A 14,180-nucleotide genomic window follows, 5' to 3' on the forward strand; every position below is an offset into this window, starting at 1 on the left:
AGAAGGAAATCTTGTCATTTGCAAAGACATGAATGGACTCCGAGGGCATTATGCTAAATGAAGTGAGTCAGATAAAGACAGATACCATATAGTCTCATGTATACATGGAATCTAAAAAAAAACAAAACAAAAAACTCAGACACACAAAGAACAGGCTGATTACCCGAAGGGAAGGAAGGGGTTTGCAGGTGGGTGAAAATTTTGCAAAGGGGGTCACTTGTAGGGTGACAGATTGGGAGGGACTATGCTCACGTGGCAAGCACTCTGCAGTGTACACAAAAAAATCAAATTATTAGGTTGCACACCTGGAACTAATATAATGTCATATATCAATCTTACCTCGATAGGAGTAAAGAGAGAAACGGTTATGTGTTTTATGTGTTTTAACAGGCAGACAGGTGTCTGAACCTAGTGCGACCCCCAGATCCGGGGCATGTTATTATCTTGTCAATGCGTCCCTTGCTTCTCCACGACCACGGGAGCTAGGTGACCGCGTCACAAAGGCAAATGCTTTCTGAACACGGGGACAGCATTAGACCAGCCACATTCTCTCAGCAAGAAAAAAAAAAGGAAATTTCTTTTATACAAAAGTGAACATGTCCTTTAAGAGAATGTGGCTCTTCCCATGTCACACCCGTTCTCTAAGAAGATCCACAGGCTTTTGAAATTCCCTGTCTCGTTCTCAGCCATATTTATTGCTAATTTTCTTTTCCCCCTAAAACCAAAGAGAAATGCAACTTTAATGACCATGTGCTACCTAACCTAACTCAGCCTCGGTCTTGATTTCTGGCCAACCTTTCTCCTAGTCCCTTGCAAGCATTTTTCTCTTTCCAAAACTGCTGTGAGGTGAACTGAGGGAGGGAGGCATCAGCCCAAGAGGTGAGCTTAGGGAGAGGAAGGAGAAGGAGGTCTGTGAGCTTTGCTTCCAGGGTGCCAGCTGGAGAAACGCAGGGTAATGTTCACAGGGACCTTGGAGGGCAGGAGGGAAGTCGCCAGGGTGAGCCCCGGGCCCCTGCCCCAGCAGCCCTGACGTGCGGGGGGGTCACGGGGGGGCTGTACAGGGCTTGCAGGGGACCCTGCCGGGGAGCCAACGACAGGACCCCTATGCGCGTCGTGCCAGGGCACCCAGGGCCCTGTGAGGCCTACTCAGCCCGGCCTCCCCGGGAGCAGGGGGGCCTCCAAGCGCAGTGAGGACCAGCCTCACTGCAGCCCAAGTGCTGCAACTGTTTGTGGTAATTAAATAAATGCCAGCTGGACCCTTCTGGGCCCGCTGACTGAGGCAGGCGCCAGAGACACCAGGCTCTCCAAGACTCCCGGGGAAATCCGAGGCGGGAAGGCGAGCGCCCAGGCACTTACCACCCACTGCTTGAAAACACTTGGCTGAGGAGCTCTTCTCCGCACCCAGAGGCTGAGCTTTTCTCTGCAGGCTGGCTCAGGTCCTGGCGGGTCTTGTGCAAGTCCCGTCACCTTGGCTTCTCCACCTGTCAGGGGGGAAGGCGCCACTGCTCTGTGCGTCCCTCCCAGGTAACCCTGATGTGCCCGTGGAGGTCTGAGGCCACCTCCCCCAAGGGCTGCCGGGGCAAGGGAAAGACGATGTGGGGGGCAAGTGGGCTCACCGTGCCAGCCTGGCCCGTTTTTTACAGTGAGTGACAGCACCTTGGTGACACTGGGAAACCCCGCACACATGTCTTAAACACCTCCGAGTACACTGGAAAGATCGTAGCCCTTGGACTCCCACGTGCCTTCCGATTTAGCTCCCGTGTTCTTCGCTGTGTGACCCTTGGCAAGTGCCTTGACCTCTCTGCACTTCATTTTTTTGTTTGTTTGTAAGAAGGCGTGCGGTGTGCAGCGGCCGGAGCACATGTGGCAAATAGATGGAAAAGCACCTAAATGGGGCCTGAGCACGTGGCAGCGCCCTCAGAAATGCTGGTTTATTTTTCCTGCCTGCCTTCTTCTTTCCTCTCTTCCTTCCTTCTACCTTTCTCCTTCCTTGTTTTTTTTTTTCTTTTCATTTGTCTATCCGTGTTAAATAAGCAAGCCTCCCAGAAACGCTACTGCCGTGACCTGATTAGTGGGTTCAAAGGGCCTCTCAGGCGATGAGAAAGAATTGGGAATTTATGAGAGGAAGAAATGCCTGTCGTGCGGGGAAGGGGAAAATTTTAGAGATGGGGAATGACTCAATTAAGCTTATCCAGAGTCACTAAAAGGTGGGCCTTTTAGATTTTCCGCATCTTATTTTTGTTTTCTGGGTGAGGGGTTAGTAAGATGGGCTCCCTCGTATACGTCCGATCTCGCAAAGGGCTCTGGAGTTCAAGGGACACAGAGGGTGTGCATTGCACACGAGGCCGGGAAGGCCGGGGCACGGCTGCAGGACCACAGCCAGCTTCCCAACAGCAGGGCGGCCCTCTAGAATTCCAGGCAGCCGGCAGGAAGGAGCCTCTGCTGCCTGGGCCGCGAAGCCCTGCCGGAGAGCCTCCTTCCCCAGGGGGAGCCAAAGCTCCCTCACCTACTCACATCCGTCCCTGCGGCCGTCTGCACATCTGTGTCCCTTCTGGACGCTGAGTCCCCCAAGGGCCCGTGTCCCCAGCCGTGGCGTAGATAGACGGCACGCAGGTGCTTAGTAAATGCAGGTCTCGCTAACACGCAGATGGCTCATAAGAACAAGGCAAGGGAGTGAGAGACCTGAGAGGGTTATCCAGAGACCCAAAAGATGGAGCCCGTGTCCTGGAGCCTGCTCTAAGCTATGACCCCCCACCCCCATCCTTCCTGCCTGAGAACACGGTTGGGTCTCTGAGCCCGGACTGGATGTGTGGGCTCATGGGTGAGGCCAATGACTCAGGAGGAGGTAATGCGATGCTAAGTGATGGACTCTGGAGCCACCCCGCCTGGGTTGTGCAACCCCTGCCTCCGCAGCTATCAGCCTTGTGACTCTGCACTTGTCACTTAGCTTGTCTTATGCCTCAGTTTTCCCACCTGTAAGATGGGGATGATAATAGCACCTGCATTCCAGGGGGGCTGTAAAGACTGAGTTGATATGGTAAAGTGCTTGGCACACAGTGAATGGGGCACAGGTGTTCGCTACTCTCCTTACTGCTGGTGGTTGGTGGGGTCATTACCGGATGCAAGAGGGGCGGGGGGTGCACACAGTCAGCCCAGAGGTCCTGAGATGCAGAGAAAAGAGGGAAGAAGCTCGCGGGTTCTGGCTCCCGTCCACCCACCGTATTACAGCTGCTCCAGCTTTAACTGGTTAGGAGCTGATCATCTGAAGATTAGCTCTCCACGTGCTGTTGGCAAATGTTTTGAGTTCCACTCTTGGAGAGCCTGGGGCAGTCACTACTACCCTGGTGCTGCGTGGGTCGACTTTTTGAAAAGAACACGGGTTGGAGATCTGTTTGCTGATGTCTTCAAGTGAATCGGGGCAGTGAGGGGGTTGCTTCGCGGTTTAGGGGATGGTGGAGCAAGCTTTCTGTCTATACGCTATGTCGTGGGCTCTCAGGCCTAAAGGGGACAAAAGAACATGAAAAACCCCTTCAACTGCTAAAGGGAAGTTCTTGTTTATTTGTGTCTAAACACATAAAGCACTCGGTGCCAGGCACATGAGTCTAATGATAAATATTCAATCTTCAAAAATAACCCCAAGAAATAGAGCTCCCCTCAGCCGTACTCTACAGGTGAGGATAGGTAGTGGGCACCCGGCCACACAGCAGTGCGAGGGGAGCCTGCCCCCCAAGGCTGCTCCCGTGTCCTTGCCACGCCGCCTCTCTGGAAGGCCTGTGTTTGGGGAACCGCACAGGAAGGTAAGCGGACCCTACCCAGCCCAGGATGAGTTGAGCTGCCTGCAATCCCACGTCCCCCATCAGAGCAGCCGTGCCGTCCTTGCTGGAAGGAAAGAAATCCCACAGACCGCATCAGATTCCCAGGTTCCTGCTGACTCTGGGGGCCCAGCTTTGGAAGGAAGGCATGTCTAACAGCCGTGCGGTCTCAGCTCCCAGCGAGCACTGCCCTGTACCCTGGGCCCCACCCCCACCCCCACTGCCTCTGCCCCTTGGAGGTCTATCTTCTTAGTCCCTGTGGGAAGTCCCCCAGGTAAGGTTTGGGGTCTGGGGGACTTCCTCCCTCTTCTCCAGGCGGAGCAAAGGAGCCCCAGGGAGGCTGCCGATGTCAGTAAACAGGGCTATGTGATCGCGGGGCCTTCACAATTGGACGGCCTTCTCTTTCCCCTGATAGAGATAAATGTTGATAACTCAATGATGATGAAAACATTGTAAAGTGCCAAGCGCAGCATGTTTAGTTACAAAAGCCAGGAATAATTGCCTCAGCCTTGCTGCTAAGAAAACCAGTTGTTGAGTCCAGAATAATTCTAGGAAGAAATTGGCATTCAGGGATTAATTGTTTAGAATGTAATGACTGCTACAACCCAAGCTAATGAGAACAGAAGGCAGTTTCCAATTTGAATTTCGGGAATGAAATAGGCTTTGCCAGGCTGGCTGGTGCAGAAAAAGAGAGAGAGAGAGAGAGAGAGAGAGAATGGAAGGGCCTTTTTTTTTTTTTTTTTTTTTGACCTCCGTTCTGATTGGGCAAAAATAAGAAAGCATTTTGCAAGAACAGCTTCTGAGGAGACTAGCCAAAAGTCTGTGCAGACGCCTCAGGAAAACTCTTGATTGATTATTAAAAGCCTGGCTGAGCTCTTCCTAGGGGCCCTGAGCAGGTGTGGGGGCAGCAAGGCAGGGGTGAGTCATGACTGCAGGTGGAGGGTGAGCGGGCCCTGGGCATGGAGTCAGACCCATCCCTGACACTTCTGCTCCGACCTTCGGTGGGTCACCTGTCCTCTCTGAAGGTGTTCCCCTGCAAACAGTACTCACCCTGCCAACCGCAGTGGCTTACGGTGAGGCTCAGATGAGAAATGGCAAAGTACTCTGCGATCTTTATATCACAGTGCGGCTGGAGAGCATTATTTGGATAAATTACTCCCTTCCACATCCATTAGAACAAGCCCTGCCTTGTTCTAGAAGGGACTCAGGGCAACCTGCCCCCCCCCTTTTTTTCCCCTAATTTCTTGCACAGCTGTGAGTACCCTGTAGAGTAACTGTCAAGGCAAACAGTGGTTCAGTACCAGAAGAGACCAGAAGAGACCCAGATGGTTGGCAGGGTCCACCAGACAGGAGCCTGAAGGCCTCTTAGGGAGTAGAACGCTCGCCTGGTCTTCGGAAGGGGCTAAGGATAATAATAGGCGAGGGAGAAGGGACAATGGGGTGGCTCACTCATTCATATGTCTATTTACTGGGCTCCGGCTAGGAAGAGATATTTATTTATTGAAGGGCTGTTATGGGAAGCAGCGCTCTAATGGGGAGATTAAAAGGACCCTCACAAGACCTATTTAACGGGAACCCAGTGGGACAGGCCTCAAATTCTCCACGAGTTTCCCAATTCTTTTTTTTTTCTTTTGAATTATTGGTGTTTTATTACATTTACTACAAACTCTGGCTTCCTAACGTAAGTAATATGAAATAGACCCAGTTATATAACAGAGTTTGTGTTACCTGTAGATTTATTTCATTATTTTTTTGGCAATCATAGTTGCTATTTTCTTATTTAAATTCAATTCAGGGATCCCTGGGTGGCGCAGCGGTTTGGCGCCTGCCTTTGGCCCAGGGCGCGATCCTGGAGACCCGGGATCGAATCCCACGTCGGGCTCCCGGTGCATGGAGCCTGCTTCTCCCTCTGCCTGCTTCTCCCTCTGCCTGTGTCTCTGCCTCTCTCTCTCTCTCTCTCTCTCTCTCTCTCTCTCTCTCTCTCTGACTATCATGAATAAATAAAAAAAAAAAAAAAAAGAAAAAAAAGAATAAATTCAATTCATTAACACATAGTGTAGTATTCGTTTCAGGGGTAGAGTTCAGAGGCTCATCAGCTGCATACAACACCCAGTGCTCGTTCCATCACGTGCCCTCCTTAATGCCCGTCATCCAGTTACCCCATCCCCCCACCCACCTCGCCTCCAGCGACCCTCGGTTTGTTCCCTAGAGTTAAGAATCTCTTATGGTTTGTCTCCCTCTCTCATTTCATCTTGTTTTATTTTCCCCTCCTTTCCCCTGTGATCCTCTGTTTTGTTTCTTAAATTCCACACAGGAGTGAGATCATGTGGTAATCGTCCTTCTCTGATTGACTTATTTCGCTTAGCATAACACCCTCTAGTTCTATCCATGTCATTGAAAATCGCAAGATTTCTTTTTCTTTTTTCTTTTTTGATGGCTGAGTAGTATCCCATTGTATATATATCCCACATCTTTATCCATTCCTCTGTTGATGGACATCTGGGCTCTTTCCGCAGTGTGTCTATGATGGACATTGCTGCTATGAACATTGTGCGGGGGGGGGGGGGGGCAGATGCCCCTTTGGATCACTACATCTGTATCTTTGGGGTAAATAAATACCCAGTAGTGCAACTGCTGGGTTGCAGGGTAGCTCTATTTTCAACCCTTTGAGGACCCTCCATACTGTTCTCCAGAGTGGCTGCACCAGCTTGCATTCCCACCAACAGTGTCAGAGGGCCCTCCTTTCTCTGCATCCTCACCACCATCTGTCGTTTCCTGACTTGGTAATGCTAGCCATACTGACTGGTGTGAGCTGGTATGTCATCGTGGTTTTGCTTTGTATTTCCCCGATGCTGAGGGATATGGAGCATCTTTGCATGTGTCTCTTGGCCACATGTACGTCTTCTTCAAAAGCTTCCCAGCTCCTTACCCAGTTTCTTCCCATCTCCATCCCTGCCTTCTGGCTGACATTGCTAGTAGAGATGCTGAACAGTGTTCCCCTGACTTACTTCCATGGGAATGTACCCTCTTCAAAATCCCACCGTAGGTGAGGACTCCTCAGACTGCCTGCCAGACTTGAGGTCAGAGAAGGTTCTGAGGGAGGACTTAGATGTGATGCTGTTAGGATAAAGACAAAGTCACTGGAAAATCACAAGCGTTGGCCAAGGAAGGATGTGAAGAACTGGAAACCTTGTATGCTACCAGTGAGAATGTGAAATGGTGCAGTGCCTATAAAAAACAAGGGGCGGTCAACCCGGGTGGCTCAGCTGTTTAGCACCGTCTTCAGTCCAGGGCGTGATACTGGAGACCCGGGATCAAATCCCACATCGGGCTCCCTGCATGGAGCCTGCTTCTCCCTCTGCCTATGTCTCTGCCTCTCTCTCTCTCTCTCTCTGTCTCATGAACAAATAAATACAACATTTAAAAAAACAAAAACACTGAACTCTACCCCTGAAACGAATACTACACTATGTGTTAATGAATTGAATTTAAATAAATAAAAAAATAGCAACTATGCAAAAAAAAAGTGAAATAAATCTATAGGTAACACAAACTCTGTTATATAACTGGGTCTATTTCATATTACTTAAGATAGGATGCCTGGAGGAAGGGTCCTCAAAACATTTAACATAGAATTACCATGTGACCTCACAATTCCACTTCCAAATATACACCGCAAAGAATTGGAAATAGGCTCAACCAGGTATTCATACACTGATGTTCGGAGCAGCACTCTTTCCAACAGCCAAGCGGTGGAAACCACCCAAGAGCCCACCAACAGATGCATGGATAAACAAAATACGGTCTACACATCCAATGGAATATTACTTAGCTATAAAAAGGAATAAAAGCCTGACACACATGTTCTGACTCTAAAATATGATGCTAAATGAAATAAGCCAGGCACAAAAGGACAAATATGATATGATTCCACTTATACAAAATACCTCAAATAGGCAAATCCATAGAGACAAAGGTAGATTCAAAGTTACCAGGAGCTGAGGGGAAGAGGAAGCGGAGAGTTATTATTGCTTAATGGTCACAGTTTCTGTTTGGGACGATAAAAAAGTTCTGGAAATAGATAGTGGTGGTGGTCATACAACATGATGCATGTAATTAACGCCACTGAACTGTACACTTCAAAACAGTAGAAAATGGCAAATAGTGTGTTTTATATATTTTATCATATAGAAACTATATACTTTGCTTTAAAAATAAATAAATAAATAAAAGGCGGAGTCCCTAAAAAAAAACTGGGCCTGGTAGGGCCCTTGCCTTCCCCGTGGTAGGCTGTGGGGGGTTACCTCAATTTCCCTCTCTCCCCCTGCCTCTCCAACCTTGCTGCTCACCTTGCTCCCTGCCACCACTGGGCCTTTGGGATGCTCTTCCCCCCACCCAGAGCAAGCCACCCCAAGTCAGGTTCCTTGCTTACGTTCTCAGAGACCCATGCTCCTTCTTCACAGTACGAGCTCCAGTGGTGGGGTATTTGAGTGACGTCTGGCTCTCCCATGAGACATCAGTGCTGTGGTAACAGGCGTCTGTGGGGTCTCTCCTGCCCACAGCAGGCCCTCGACAAATAAATATATCCTGGATAATGATACACATTGAACAAATGAACTCCTCCATCTTTTCCCCGCCCCCCCCCCATCTCCCCACCGTCATGTCTATCCCGTTATTTGTTATCCATAGCACTTACATCTATCAAAATAATGTGAAGTATTTATTCCCTTACCATCTACGGTGTCCTTGCCTTCTCATGAGGATGCAAACCCCCTGAGAGCAGGGACTTTTGCTACCTTGCCCCTGGCAAGGGAGCAGCACCTCCAGGATACAGCAATGCCTGGCACGTTGTGGGGCTCCATGGGTGTCTATTGGATCACTGAATAAGCAGACCTTCGTTACCTCCCGCCTGGATTATCTTCTACTGAGTCTTGTGTCTCCATAAGGATGCCAGAGTCACGTGTCTACATGTGTCAATTTGTCCTTGTACCCCTTCTGCCCTAAGCCTCCAGGGCTCCCCCAGGGCCTGGAGCCATGCTCCTGGTAAAGCATACAGTGGCCTCTCCTGACGCGACTCAGGTCACCCCTCAAAACCTCCCACACCCTCTAGATAGACCATTCTTAACACATGCTGTTCTCCTCCCCACTTCTTTGGCTTGTACTTTCTCACTCCCCAAGCCCGCTCAGAGGTCTTCTCCTTCCAGAAGTCCTTCCCTGAATGTGTGTGTTTCCACCATGTTGACGGCCAGGCTCTCCCACTAGACTGGAGGCCCTGGAGAGCTGGGAGTCACTTCCATGCATCCCCATCCCCATGCATGGCTCATCCCCATGCAGCCTGCTGTATGGCAAGCCCTCACTGAAGAAGGATTTAGCCAAACTGAACTCTTCAGAGTGACTTTGAAAACGAAGAGGGTTTTCTCCTGATGGAGACAGATGATCTCAGTTCCGTGGAGTCACCCTCGGACCAGACAAAAGGGCGAAACCGTGTGCTCTGTAGGTGTCACCTGGCTCTCCTCAGGCTGTGCCCCACACACACCATGTGGGGTGAGGAACCTGCAGCCCCAAGAGAACGTTCCTACCTGGAGCTCGGATCTTCCCTTCTAGGCTTCTCTCTGTGTACCCAGAACCTGTCTTCCGCAGATCTACCCTTCTGAGGCCACACAGTGCCACCAGCGTACGTGCCCCTGGGCCGGACAGGTGGTCAAGGCTTCCTTTCTTCTGGAAAACCATGACAGAACCTAGAATGTACAGGCTGGGGTGGCCACACGCGTACGTCAGGTATGGGACAGAACCAGAGAGGGGAAGAAAAGGGAGGTGGGACGCCCATGGCTGACTCACTCTCCACCACATTCTGGAACTCTGAGGAGTGTGAACCCTCTAAACTCAAGGCTGGCTTGCCGACGTACTGTGAAGATGTTTATTTATTAAGATAGAAAGAATATATGTCTTTTACATAAGTCTCCTGGCTCTGCATACAACTCTGAAACTTCTAGACAAGTGGTCTGTGAGCCTCCGTCTGACCCTCGCCCTGAGTCTTGCTAATGTTGAGGGTAGGCCTGCACCTCGGCCAGAAAGAGGGATGTCCTCACCACGGGGTGAGGGAGATCATAAGACATGAATTTCATGTCCTGAACAAAAAGCCTCTAAAAACACAAGGGAATTGCTGCACTGAATAGGTCTTTTTTGATAAGCGAGATTCAGCGGCGGGCTCCCGTGGCCCTTCGGATTGAATGTGGTTGCCCTGGAATGCCGTGAAGGGAGAAGCTTCGCCTTAAAGACCTTTCTAGGGCCGCCCGGGTGGTTCAGCTGTTGAGCCTCTGCCTTCGGCTCAGGTCACAATCCCCAGATCCTGGGGATCTGTCTCTCATGAATAAATATATAAACTATTTTTTAAAAAGACCTTTCTAGGGCCGCCCGGGTGGTTCAGCTGTTGAGCCTCTGCCTTCGGCTCAGGTCACAATCCCCAGATCCTGGGGATCTGTCTCTCATGAATAAATATATAAACTATTTTTTAAAAAGACCTTTCTAGGGCAGCCCGGGTGGCTCAGCGGTTTAATGCCGCCTTCAGCCCAGGGCGTGATCCTGCAGACCCGGGATCGAGTCCCATGTCGGGCTCCCTGCATGGAGCCTGCTTCTCCCTCTGCCTGTGTCTCTCATGAATAAATAAACAAAATCTTAAAAAAAAAAAAAAAAAAAGAATTAAAAAAAAAAGACCTCCCTATATGCTTGAGCATACATCTATATATCTGTATAGGTGCATGTGTACACGCGCACACATATATATGATTTATTAGCAGACCTGAGACAAAGGAGCACCTGTTGGTCTTCTCTGAGGAAAAAATGCAGGAAGGGACACAAGCAAGACTGTTGTGCCTCTCGCTATGTGACACAGACAGGTGTCAGAAGAGGGGTTACCTAGAAGTGGGTGCGAGGGAGGGAGGTTGGGAAGGAGCGTGAGACGCTCCCAGGGTGCTCGAAGGGTCCTACATCTTGACCTGAGTGAGGGTTCCTGGGTTGCGCACAGTGAAACTCCACCAGGCTGCACACCTGAGATCAGTGCACACCTGAGATCGGTGCACTTTACACACACGCAGTTTTGGGGAGTCCATCACCTTGGGCTTGCTAGCCCAATGCCCTTGAGCGGGTTACTTATCCTCTTAAACCTCAATGTACTTACTACGTGGTGGATCCCCCGCTCCGCGAGGAGTCAGCACACAGTCAGCGGAGGCCCTTCATCCCATCAGCTGGATAAACCACTATTGAATTAGCTGGGGTGGCTGGTGCTTATGAAAACGCTCAAAACTTTGAGATGTATGGATTTTTGTTTTTAAGGTGGATTTTTTTTTTTCTCTCAGAGCCACAATAACAACAACAACATGAGTTCTCTCTATCCCAAACCCTCCTCCCTTTCAGCTCTTCCGTTCACACCGGTCATTCTCGGGCACTGAGCGACTTTACGCAGCACTCGGCCTGTGTGTGGACTGTTCTGCGTGGGAGGCAGGGTTCCCTTCACCATCAGGCATTACTCTGCAACAGAATTCGGTCCCCGGGGAACCCAGAGCACTGTGCAGTGGCTGCTGAGACTGGCTTCTTGAAAATGGCCTTTATTGCTCTCGTGGGGAACGTCACCTAGGCCCCAAAAGAGGCCTGGTCCCCGGCTGCCTCTGATTCCTGTGCTAATGCCCTGGCTCTTACCTCACCCCACCCTGGAACCCCAGCGTGGGCGGCAGGGACACTTTGTTGTCACCGCAGGTAGGCCGGAAAGCTCGTTCCTGAGCCTCCAAAATGCTGAACACGCCTTGCTTGGCAACCGCTGTTCAACTAGGCAGTTTCAACTCCAGATCAACCTGGAAAGGAGAAGTGGGCTTCGACTGAGCTCCGGGAGCTTCAAGAGGAGCATCTTCATACATTCGTCAGACCCCTCCCGGCACAAGGGAAATAAAGAGGCTCTGGGCCCTCAAAGAGCATTACGGGCCCTGTTCTAGACGAGGCCCTGCGAATGTGAACGTGAGCCCCGCCGCCGGCTGGGCGCCCAGCACCTTCCCATTGAGTCGGCACAAGTCCACACCCGCGGGAGGGGAGCCCAGCAGAGCGCTGTCAGGTGGGGCGTCGGGGGGCTGCTGTGCCCACGACTCATTCCGTCCTCCCCGCAGCCCCGCAAAGCAGTTCTCATCATTCTCATTTCACAGATGGGGAAACAGAGGCAGTACAGAGAAGCCGGGTAGTGGCCCAATGTCACAAACCTCCTACGTGGAAGACTGGCTGCGTAATTCATGGGGTACACAAATTTGTGGATTTGTGGGGTTCACATAATCCGTGAAAAGTGAAATAGGGAGCCTTGGTTAGAGATTCAAGAATTTTGCAGTAATGACAGCTGCGTCTTAAATCAAGCCTGGGGCCCTACTGAGCTTGGGGCCCCAGGCGGGTGCACGCGTAGGACGTCCACGCAGCCTACTTCCAGGGGTTGCAAAGAATTAGGGGAGCAGAGGAGGCAGGAAGGGACTAATCTTTGTGGGAAAGAAGAGCACAGTGAAAAGCCTTCTTGGGAGACGTGGCAGTGAGCTGGGCATGGAATGTGGCTTCCGTTTCCTACAGACAGACGCGAGGCTGCCCTGGGGACCCTTCTGGACCAGAGCCAGGTGCAGCCAGGAGCTGGGGTTTCTCCTGAAGCCTCTGGGACTGAGGGGCCTGTCCTGGGAGCAAGCCGCCTGGACCCAAGGCGGGAAGGAATCCTGCTCTTCGCCTCCTCCTCTGCTGTCTGGAACCTTCTCCATCCCTCGATGAGCTCTGTGGCCTCTGGACCAGCCCCGGGGCCCGGACCTGCCGTGTCTGCATGATTCCCCATTGGTTCGGGATAACATCGATGCGAGTAACGATGACCAAGCACCGGTTTTTTGAACCGGCGCAGGGTCTCCGTCTCCCGGGTTGGGACTGGGAGGAGAGAGCTTCCAGCGCCAGTTCACCTGCTGCACATCAACAGTGGCCTCTCGGTGATTTTCTTGCTCTTTCCCTTGGGGCGTCAGCGTTGCAGTTAGGAGGCGTCCCTGCCGCTCTAGCCGTGGCTGCACCCAAGAGTAACATCAGGGAAACGAGGACACTGCGCCCCAAAGGGAAAGCAAAAGCTCCCTCGGAGCCCCCACCTCCCCTGACCCGCCCTGGGTCACGCGGCCACCCAGAACTGCCAAGAAGGCCGGGGAAGCGCAACACGGGGGCTGCCACTGAGCCCGCTGAGCCCCCCCCCCCACCAAGCCCCACGTACCCGTGGCCAAGATGCTGGGACTGGTACCTGCGCCCGAGCTCACCCGGCCCTTGTGCGCGACCCTGAAAGTCCTAGGGGGCCCCGAGGCCGGCTGGCCGGGCGTGACCCCACGGGACCCCTGTCCCCGCGCTCTTCCCCCGGGCACCCCCCACTGCCTTGCAGGCCAGCGGCCTCCTGAGATTGCATCCCGCCCCCGGGTCGCAGGCTCCGGGGCAAACGCGCTGCCCCGTGAAGAGGGGACCTACCCAAGGGGGCCGCCCCCAGAAGCGCCGCGACCCCCACCCCCCCGGGGCGTCCCCGACCCTGCCGCTGGCCCAGGATCCCGGGGACACACACCCACAGGGGGGCTGAGAGGCAGCTGAGGCGCTCGGCCGCCAGGTGGTGCTGGCACCTCCCTTCCGCTCCCGGACGCCGCCTTCCCTAGTGGGGTTCCGCGGGGAGAAGGGGGGGGTGACCCTGGGGAGGAGTTGGGGGGGCTCCGCGGGGAGGAGGATGGGGGGTTCCGCGGGGAGGAGCGTGCGGGGGTTCTGTGGGAAGGAGCAATGGGGGGGGGTCCCGCGGGGAGGAGTGTATATGGGGAGGGAGGGGGGAGGGGGAGTAGTATCCCGGGGTTCCGTGGGAAGGAGCATGGGGTTCCGCAGGGAGGAGTGTGCAGGGTTTCTGTGGGGAGGAGTGTGCGGGTTCCCCAGGGAGGAGTGTATGGGGGTTCCGCGGAGAGGAGTAGGAGGGTTTTACCGGGAGGAGTAGGGGAGTTCTGCGATGAGGTGTGTGCAGGGGTTCCATGGTGAGGACTAGGGGGGTTCCGCAGGGAGCAGCATAGTGGGGGTCCCTGGGGAGGAGCATGGGGGGTTCCGCGGGGAGGAGTGTGCGGGGGGGAGGGGGGGTTCCGCGGGGAGAAGTGCGAGGGTCCCACCGGGAGGAGTAGGGAGTTCCGCGGGGAGGTGTGTGCAGGGGTTCCGCAGCAAGGAGTGTGGGGGTTCCGCGGCGAGGAGTGCGGCGGGAAGGAAGCGCTGGCGCGGCGGCCAGTCCCTTCCCTGCCTTTTCTCTAGCATCTTCATTCCCGTTTATTAGCGTGATGCTCCCGGAGTCGAGATAATGATTTAAAAGCT

At 52.8% G+C, this 14,180-nt stretch overlaps 1 protein-coding gene and 1 long non-coding RNA gene across 2 annotated transcripts in view; one reads left to right on the forward strand and one right to left on the reverse strand.

Annotated features, from left to right (window-relative positions):
- Positions 1–14,180, reverse strand: part of LOC111091812 — a 127,127-nt gene that overhangs the window by 19,215 nt on the left and 93,732 nt on the right. Inside the window, exons 7-12 of the long non-coding RNA XR_005376221.1 lie at positions 11,508–11,659; positions 8,545–9,550; positions 8,245–8,399; positions 7,760–7,810; positions 3,219–3,498; positions 1,357–1,481 (exon numbers count right to left, since the gene is read on the reverse strand). This is a non-coding gene — a long non-coding RNA (uncharacterized LOC111091812). The remainder of the gene's footprint in view (positions 1–1,356; positions 1,482–3,218; positions 3,499–7,759; positions 7,811–8,244; positions 8,400–8,544; positions 9,551–11,507; positions 11,660–14,180) is intronic.
- The window catches only part of SIAH3 (siah E3 ubiquitin protein ligase family member 3), a 70,279-nt gene that overhangs the window by 11,440 nt on the left and 44,659 nt on the right, over positions 1–14,180 (forward strand). The window lies entirely within an intron of this gene.

The sequence above is a fragment of the Canis lupus genome, chromosome 22, assembly GCF_011100685.1.
Source record: "Canis lupus familiaris isolate Mischka breed German Shepherd chromosome 22, alternate assembly UU_Cfam_GSD_1.0, whole genome shotgun sequence".
Lineage (NCBI taxonomy): Eukaryota > Metazoa > Chordata > Mammalia > Carnivora > Canidae > Canis > Canis lupus.